The 9,011-nt window shown below is 51.0% G+C and overlaps 1 long non-coding RNA gene across 1 annotated transcript; it reads right to left on the bottom strand.

Moving 5' to 3' along the window:
* Positions 1 to 6,491: 6,491 nt before the first annotated feature.
* On the bottom strand, positions 6,492 to 7,383 carry LOC138924375 (uncharacterized). The gene is made up of 2 exons (XR_011439421.1): positions 7,293 to 7,383; positions 6,492 to 6,767 (listed from the first exon to the last, which is right to left on the bottom strand). It is a non-coding gene; the product is annotated as an uncharacterized lncRNA (long non-coding RNA).
* Positions 7,384 to 9,011: the final 1,628 nt, after the last annotated feature.

The raw sequence follows: 9,011 nt of genomic DNA, 5'->3' as shown, positions 1-9,011 counted from the left end.
CAGATGCCCAGAAATGCCTTAGAAACAAAAGGACCAAAAAATCCATGGGGGTCTTAGGCTCCCACATCTTTCTTCTTGGAAAATCACAATGTACATTAACATATTAAGGGTCCTAAGAAATGTGTTTTAATTGGTCATGGGTCTCTTTATCCTATAACAGCTATTAATATCCTGCAATCCATAGAATTCATGTTGGGGAACATTGTCCTAGCAGAAGAGATCCCTAGTTCCATTGACCTAATGGAAGAGAACCCGAGTTCCACAAACCCCTTAATGGGCATCCACTTCTGAGCAATCAATAAAGAAGCATTAAAGTTTACCATGTGTAAGGTCCTGTGGGGGAATGTGGAGAATGTGGGAGGCTACAAAGCTGTGCTGAGGCCCTGAGCCTGTTCTCAAGGAATCCGTGGCAGGACGGAGAGAGGTGAAGCACAGCCACACCATTGAGGCTCAAGGAGGCCAAGTGTGATTTGGTGCTAAAGATGGTGTAAGGAGATGCACCCAGGAAGGAGGCCAGGGGAGAGAAAGGAGTTGGGTGATCAATTGGTGCTAGCCCAGGCAGCAGGGATGTTCCTTCAAAGAAGAAGGAAAAGGCAGCCCAACTTGGAACCAAAGACAGCAATCCCAGTAAGGCTGAGAACCCGGCCAGGTACACCATCAGGTGTGGAGGAGGAAACTTGGCAGGGTCCTGGCTGAGCGAATGGCAGAGTGGTGGAAGAGCAGCCACCGCCGAAGCCCTGCACAGAAGGAGCATCCGTGAATAAGACGTCTTGGCTGTTCCCAGGGACGGGGGAGGCTGTGGGAAGCCGGGCCCAAGAGAGCAGTCCAGAGATGGGGGAGAGCTTGTTGGCCCCACTTTGAAATCTCTGACTCTAGATTCATATGGGGGCAGTGGGTGGGGAGAAGTGGCTTACATCAGTTGTCCCTAAGACTATCCTTTGCATTTCCCCGTAGTCCAGAAAACAACAAAGTATAAAACAACTTAATCTGAGCTCAGCTTCGTCCTGAGAGCTGAGCACTGGGAGTTAATCATCCAATAAATATTTATGGAGTACCTGCGCTGTGAAAGAGATTCTACCAGCCCTACCTGGGTCTCCATCCTTCAGCGAGGAGAGGGTTGGGGGTAGAGGTCATGCGTGGAAAACGACAGCTTTCAGCACCAGGCAATGCGTGAGGAGCACTTGATAAATGGTGTCAGCTGAAGGTCTCCTCATTCATTCTCTCCTCTGTCAGTTCTGAACCAGGACTCACAATCTGGCTTCAGGCAGGGAGAAGGCCTCCCAGGCTGCGAGTCAGGGTGGGCTTCATTCCATTCAACCAGCAGATATGAATGAGCCCAGCTGGGCGCTCGGTGCTAGGGGTAGGTGTGGGGATAGATAAGGAAATAAAACTACAAAACCTCACCTAGGTGCTTTGACAGAACCAAGTAGGACCAGTGCCAGCTGTCTGGCACTAGGGAGACAAGGAATATCTTACAGGGGTTGTGTGCCCGAGCAGATCTGAAAGGTGATGCAGAGTGAGGGCGTTCCTTGAGCAGAAGAGAAATGAGTGGATTTAGAGCTAGCTCACAGAGAACTGTGAATAATCTTGGCTATGCCCAGAGGAATACGCCTTCTGTAGGACCATCATGCCTTGCGTGTGTGAACAAGAGGGGGAAAAAAAGGTTAGTTTCCTGGCCTGATTGGAGTGTGGGGCTGGAGAAGAGGAATGGGTCTTGACACACCTTGTAAGTCACGCTAAGAAGTCTGGACTTTATTGGAGAGCCACTGAGGGTCCACTGGAAGATGTTACACAGTGCAAGACACCTTAGCTCTGCCCTTTAGAAAGAGCCTTCTGGCCCCCATTGTAAGGAGGAGGCCTAGTGAGACCAGAGGCAGGGGAGTCAGGAAGAGCTTGAGCCGGGACTTGAGGATGCTTCAGTTCAGGCCTGTGGAGAGTGGGGCAGCCTTCAAGGCAGAAAGAAAAGCTTGGGCTTGTGGAAAAGTTGACCCCAGGTACGGGGGCAGGAAGCAGACCAGACACCACCTGGACTCCAGCCCACGGGCCCTGCAGCCACACTGTGCCCCATCTCTCTCCTGTAAACATCCCCCTACCACCTTCAAATAGTATTTTTGGGACCAGCCAACGTTGTAGCCTGTAGAGAGGATGAAAACCAGCTCTCCCCAGAGGGGAGGAGAATAGAGAAGGAGAAGAGGGAGGAGAAAGAACTGTGCCGAGAGAGGGGAAGGAATTGATGCAGGTCCTGCCCCTCCAGCTTTGTGCTTGGGTCAAGGGGTGGTCAGGGGGCACTCTTGAGGGTAGAGCAGACTGCAGGACTCAGGCGTTGCTCTGAACACTGACAAGGCAGCCCTGGCCTGGGGGTCCCTCAGGACCCAGATGAACAGCCATGTCTATCGATAATGTTCCCCTTCAGCATTTTGAAGTGATGAGAGTGTGGCAGACAGTGACAATAGGCATCAAAGCAGAGCTGATTTAGCTGGTCTTGGAACCAGGAAAGGGGATGTGCTAGAAAGGAACAAAGTGCTGATGATTCAAAGTGAAGCGGGGAGGGCATAGTGGGGGGAGGGGAATAGCAGGCATCAAAGCGTTCATCGTTGAGACAGTCTGGGCACGCAGCAGGTGAGTGGCAGATGCAATTACGTCTCCCATCCTTGAGCTGCGACATTGCCCTGAGCATCTTGTGGAGTGCATCCGCCAAGCCTCAGTGGCTCAGACCCTTCAGCCCAAAGCCTTGAAACCAAGGCCAGAGAACACTAGCTCCAAGCCCCTTCCGGAGCTCTAAAACTAGGACTATGAAGATTTGGTAATGCTTCCTGGCTGCCTGGCACCCTGACTAATCTCTTCCCCATGTCTTGCTGGTCAGTCTCAGAGACCTACAGGGATGAAAGCAAATGATCTCAGAGGACCAAATCTGCCTAACCCGGGGGTAGAATTCAACCTGCTGTCCACCCAGGACTCATCATAGGCCAAAGCTGGGCTGGAGCCGAGGGCCCAGGTGTAGTGATAGGCAGAGAGAAAGGTCTCTCAGCTAAAGTTACCAACAACCCACTCCCTGCTTCCCCTGGGCTGAAACCATGCTGTCCAATTCCGTAGTGGCTAGCCACATATGGCTATTTGTGTCTAAATTCCTTAAAATTGTACAATTTAAAATTTAGTTCCTCAGTCACACTAGCCACACTTCACGTGCTCAATAGGCACACATGGCTAGTGGTTACCATATTGGACAGCACAGGGAGAGAACATTTCCGTGATTGCAGAAAATTCTATTGGGTAGCTCAGTAACACCCTAAAGTAACAACATCAGCATTAAAACCGAGAGCTACACCTCTTATACCATGCACCAAAGAGGGTCCTTTGGCTCCACGTCTCTGTTCTCCTGCAGTGCCCTTTCTCCTTTCTCTGTGTCCCTCCTCCTCAGATGCCTGGGCTCCCTGCTCACCCAGACCTTCCTGAGGAGTGACACCCCTCCTGCCTGCTGACCTCCAGGTTGTCTCCTCCTCCTAGGTCCTGGCTCCCTGGCTCTCCTTGCACACAGGTGGGGCACAGGAGAATGGCACATGGGATTGCAGTGTGGGGTGTGTCCTGGGCCCCTGCCTTCTTTCCTATGCTGGTGCCCTGGCCAGACCTAGGGCTCCCTATACCTGCCTCATCTGAGCCCAGAGCTCACCCTGAGTGACCAGGCCCTTGCCTTCTCTTCAGAGCATTCTCAGGCCTCCAGAGCATCCTTTCCCCCAGGCTCAGAGCTGCCCAGTTCTTCTAGCTGTCCTAGTGGACTCTAACCTGACTCTCCTACATGTCTCCCTACAGGGCCCCCTCTCCTAAGGCTAAGGAAAGAGGTATCTGTTAAGGCTACCCCAAGGTGGGATGTTGTTCCAAGCCCTCCATGTCTCTTCAATCTGTTGATTTCTCAGGTGGCTCTTCCTAACCCTCTATCATCAAATGTCCTGCGTGATTTGGGGCATGTGGCAGAGATTGCTGACAGATCACCAAACCCATTGCATCTCCTTTCTGGGCACACAGCGAGGCTTCATTTTCTAGCATCACTTGCAGTTTAGTTGTGTCCTTGGGAATGAATTCTGGCCAATGGCACGTGAGGTGGTATGCGCCACTTCCAGGCCTGACCATAAAGATGTCCCAGGTACAGTCTTCATGGTTTTTTCCCTATCAGCTGGGTGTTGGAAGGCAGGGCCGCCTCGTATGAGAGATGGCAAAACCAGGACCACCTGGGCCCCTGAATAACTGCAGAATCCCACCCCACCAACCTGGGCCTGGAGTAGTGAGGGGGCACTCACACAGGCACACATCTGTCCACAGGGCCTCTTCCCATGAAGCTAGAGGTGCTCCTCTGGCTCCTGGTCCTATTTCTGGTAAACAGCCAGGGCATGTCTGCCTTGAGGCTGTGTGGATGAAGGAACTTTTACTTCCCCAGCCACCTCCCCGCCCATGTCACCTTTCAAGTTAGTCTGCAAATTGCTTTGGACAATCTCACTTGGGTCCTGAGGCCAGAAAGACCATTTCTGCCCCTGCAGGCTGGTTAATGACTTGGCTCCCGCCACTTGGCAAGCTTCTGCCTCTCTTGCTGTGGAGAAATGAGCTGAGTGATGGTCAGAGGAGGGAGCAAGGCCTCTAGTTGAGAGCAGCCCCCGTTTCTAAATTATGGAAAGAGGCCTCTAACCTCCTCCCTCCCTGACCTCTTGCAGGTAGAAGCCTCCGTGTCAGCAAATTTTGATTCACGTTGCAGAGATTAGATTTGAAGCTCAGAAAGACCTTGCTTGATTGGACAAAGAGGCGCAGTGCACTGCCGGCAGAGGCCTTCCTCTGTGCTGTCTCTAGCAACTTTCTGTTGCCCCGCCCTGGGCTGAGAACAGGCGGAAGTCTCCATGGACTGTGTCTGTGGGTCTGGGGTCCTTCTGCTTCTACTGCTCTCTGCTCCCTCCTGGGAGGTGTCTTCAGCGAGGCACGTGCTCCAGCTGAAGCCATCTCAGTCTAAACCGAGTTAGAAGGAGTGTCATACTAGCTGAAGAGGCTGAGTCAAGTGTTCATCAAGCCGTAAATGAACAGCTGCCTCCCTCTTTGAGCCCGATGCCTGGATTATTCATTCCTTTTGGCTTTCAGATCCTTCTTTTGGATCCAGACAGAAACTGCTCCTTCCACGGCCACCTTAGTTTGTGATGTCATCCTTTCTGCCACCCCCACCCCCACTCCCAGCCTTCGTCTTATTTTGGTTGGGTGGGTGCGTCTCTCTCTTCTCCAGGCCTCTTCTTTCTTCCTGGACAGTCTCTGGGACACTGCTCCAGGCTTCTCTCGCCTCTAGCCAATTTCTTTCCCCCTCTTGTCCCAGCAGTCTTACACTTATTTTGTTGGCTCCTCTCCATTTTACTGAACTTTCCTTAAAATAACTTCTTTCTTTTTATCAGTCTCTACTCTACCATCCCCTAAGAAGGAAGCAAGTTTGGTCATTAGCAGAATCTTTGTTTCTGCATGTCTCCTGGGGCTGCCTCTTTCTTTCCACCTCACCACCATCCACCTTGGCCAGTCTCCACCCCTCAGGTGTTATAATACATGTAATTTCCTGAGCGTGTAACATGTGCCAGGTACTGTGTAAATGCTTTGCCTGCATTTTTTCTTTTCATCCTCACAACACCCCATGATGGTAGATACTATTGTCTCACTTTAGAGTTGAGGAAACTGAAGGAGGCCCAGAGAGGTTGAGTGACTTGCCCAAGGTCACAGAGTCAGTGGAAGTACGGATTCTGACCCAGGTCTGTCATGCTTTCTACTCACTCTGCCTGACACATCTCAAGTCAACAAACATTTATCAAAAGCCCACAGCATGCAAAGCAATAGGAGTGACAGTTACTTAGAGAGGAAATAAAGAGAAATTACACCACATTCTGTCCATGCCCTCAGAGAGCATCTGCCTGGAACCAGAGACAGATGTGTAAATGCAAATAATACGTGGAAAGTGTAAGGGATAAACATAGCCACAGTGTTCTGAACACTTAGGAGAAGGAATAACTATTAGTGTGAGGGACAAGAAGGCCCCTTCAGGAGGGCCTTGCTTATCTAAACAAAAACCTAAAGACAGAATGAAAGCATATTTCCAGGAAGGATCCTCCAGGCACGGCGGGAAAGTGGGAATTGTTGCAGAGCCTCTTAGATGTTTAGCTCTTGGGCTCTGGGTCAGATTCTCGATCATTTTGGCCTTAGGCAAGTAACCTAACATCTTGAAGCCTCAGTTTCTTTATCTGAAAAATGGGGAGATACATACTACCTGCCTCATAGGAGTGTCAGAAGGCTTAATTGAGATAATATAGTACAAATAAAGAATTGAGCATAGTAACTCATATGTTTTAAGTATTCAATGATTATCATTCCCACAATTTTTCTTCTTGCCACAAAGTCCCCCCACTGCTACCCCATGAAGAACAGAATTTATCGAGTGTCTTCGTAGACTTAGGTGGCTTCACGTGAATTAACTCATTCAATTCTCAGAACCAAGCTACAAGTTTTATTTGGCATGGTTGCTTGTCATCATCTTAACAGATGAGAGATCCCAAGCTTAGAGGGTTCTAAAATTCGCTCAAGGTCATCTGGCTACTGAGAGGCCTCCACCAGGACTCCAGTGGGCTCTGCCTGCTCTGCAAGGCCATGATTTTCCCTCTGCACAAGTCACCAGGAAGTCCTGGAGTGGAGTTGTTGAGTGGAAGTGGAGGCATCAAGATCCAGGGGGAACTCAAAGGACATCAGGTCCCAAGCCCAAGTATCTGTGGAAGAAGAAGGCCACTGGGCATGCTCCTGGTGACCCTGCAAACACTGAGCTGTTTTCCTGCTTACAGTGGGTACAGGCAACCAGAGCAGCTGATTTTCCTCAGAAATATTTACATTTCCAGCAAAATCTGCCCAGTCTTCGTGGGATGGGGGTTGGGGGGTGGTTGTTGTCCATTCTTGCTTCAAGGCAATAGGAGGGCAGTGGGAGTTGGTATCTTATTGGAAATGGACACAAGATTTGGAAATAGTTGCATACACATTATTTCAAATCCCAGCTCCAAGCCTCAGAAGCTAGGCGACCTGGGTGGGGCACTTCTGACTAGTCCTCAGGTTGCTTGTCTGCAGACAAGAATAATCATAATCACACCAGCCTCCAGTGACTCCAGAGAGTGGTCACTAGAGCCAGTGAGTCAATGCTTGGGGCATTTTACAGAGTCAGGGACACCTGGCATTTGTCGTGTTGAATGAATGAAGTGGGTATTCGGGATGGCTCACTGCCCAGGGGAGAAAGACCAACCTACCTCCTGCCTGACCAAAGAGAGCAGACAGCTCTGGGCCACCTCCTGAGAGCCTTTGGAGCCCCTAGGATTGACTTCTCTGCCTCCCCCACAGCCCTGCCCCACCACATGTTCATGGTCCACACCATCTACCTTTCTCATGCATCATAAAGCCCTCAAAGCCAGCCCTGTCTGACCCCTCTGATGACACCCCCAGAGCTGCTCCCCGGTCCCACCAGCAGAGGACAGCAGAATCACTGCTTATGGACTGACTGAGTCAGGGATCAGAGGCCTCTTTGGCCCCTGCCTGTTTGCCTTTGCAGAGCCTCCTCCTCCCAGTACTTCCCTCCTCACAAGGAGTCCATCCCTCACACGCCTTTTCAAATAGGAGACTTCCCCTAGGCCCCTGGCCACTGTTTCCTTGCAGGTCTTCATCATTTCCCAGGTGGCTGAGTTTGTGGATTTCAAAGCAAGGCCACAGAACGTGAGCTCCAGGCTGTTTTTTCATAGCTTCTGCCAGCCCTACTGCTCCTTCTCATCCTTCCCTGAAAAGCTTTAAGCTTTGGCTGGAACTGGATGCCAAGAGGCCAAAGTCCCTGTTGCTTGGCCCTTCACAGCATCCAAACCAGCAAACCAGGGGCTTCCCTGGGGCGGAGTGGCCTCCTCTGGGCAGTGGGCCAGAGCCCAGCAAAGTGCTGTCTGTTTAGCTGCTCTGGCTGTGTGAGGCCTGGGCTGCATCCCAGAGAAGGAGGGCCTGGCTCTGTGGCTGAGATTCTCAGGGGGCACAGGGCTGCAGGGACCTTAGAGATGGCCAAGCTGAACCTCTGCATTGTCCAGAGGAGGAGATGAAGGGCTGAGGAGGCGTAGCAACTGGGATACAGTCACAATGCAACTTGGGAGCAGAGATGCACTGGGCCACCACCCTGTTCCTCAGCCTGGGCTATTTCCACCACCCAAAAGCTCCTAGTGCCTGGACTGGAAGATTCCAAAGTCGAGCTTCCACTCCTTCCTTTTGGGTCCTGCTGTTTGGCTTTCCCAGAGAAAAAGAAGACTGTTTCATTTACTCTTGTTTCCAATTTCAGATTAAGGGACTGGAAAGAATAGTATTTGTAAGGAAAATACTATTATTGTTACCATTTTATAGATGAGGAAACAGGCTCAGGATGTGAAGTACCTTGCCCAAGGTCTCACAGCTAGTACACAGCAGTGCTGGGATTCCAACTCAGGCAACTGGCTTGACCACGTTATGCTGCCCAGTCGTCCCCAACCTCAGAAGCACTGGCTGATCTTTGGAGCCCTAGAGGCCAGCCTGGGGCTGGGAGAACTCGGTCTGTCTCATACCTGAGGTTGGGGAATATAAGCAGTGGCCAGAGGTCAAGCAGGGAGGATGTGGGTGCAGAGAATTCCCCAAGGAGAGGGGGAGACTCCTGGGTTTGGGCAGCTCACTGTCGGGATCCAGCCACTTTCTCCAGACAGTCACAGATGAAGATTCTAGAAGTAACTGAAAAGGGCAGGAACTTTCCTTTCTCTGGCCCCACTGTTCTCTGAGCTTCCTTTTTTTTTAGGCTTTTTTTAAAAATCAGTAAAACAGGGGGTTCAAATGAGTTCTCCAAGATTCCCTCCTCATTAACAACCAACAAGCATTGAGCACTGTGCTGAGCCCTCATGTGGAAGCATCAGCGCCTGCCACCCTGTACTGGAGAGGAAGGGGCAGCGCAGTCCTTGCTTGGATGAGTGGAGAAA

This window comes from Equus caballus, chromosome 5 (assembly GCF_041296265.1).
Source record: "Equus caballus isolate H_3958 breed thoroughbred chromosome 5, TB-T2T, whole genome shotgun sequence".
Lineage (NCBI taxonomy): Eukaryota > Metazoa > Chordata > Mammalia > Perissodactyla > Equidae > Equus > Equus caballus.
The sequence above is the reverse complement of the archived record's forward strand: the minus strand, read 5'-3'. Positions and strand labels throughout refer to the sequence as shown.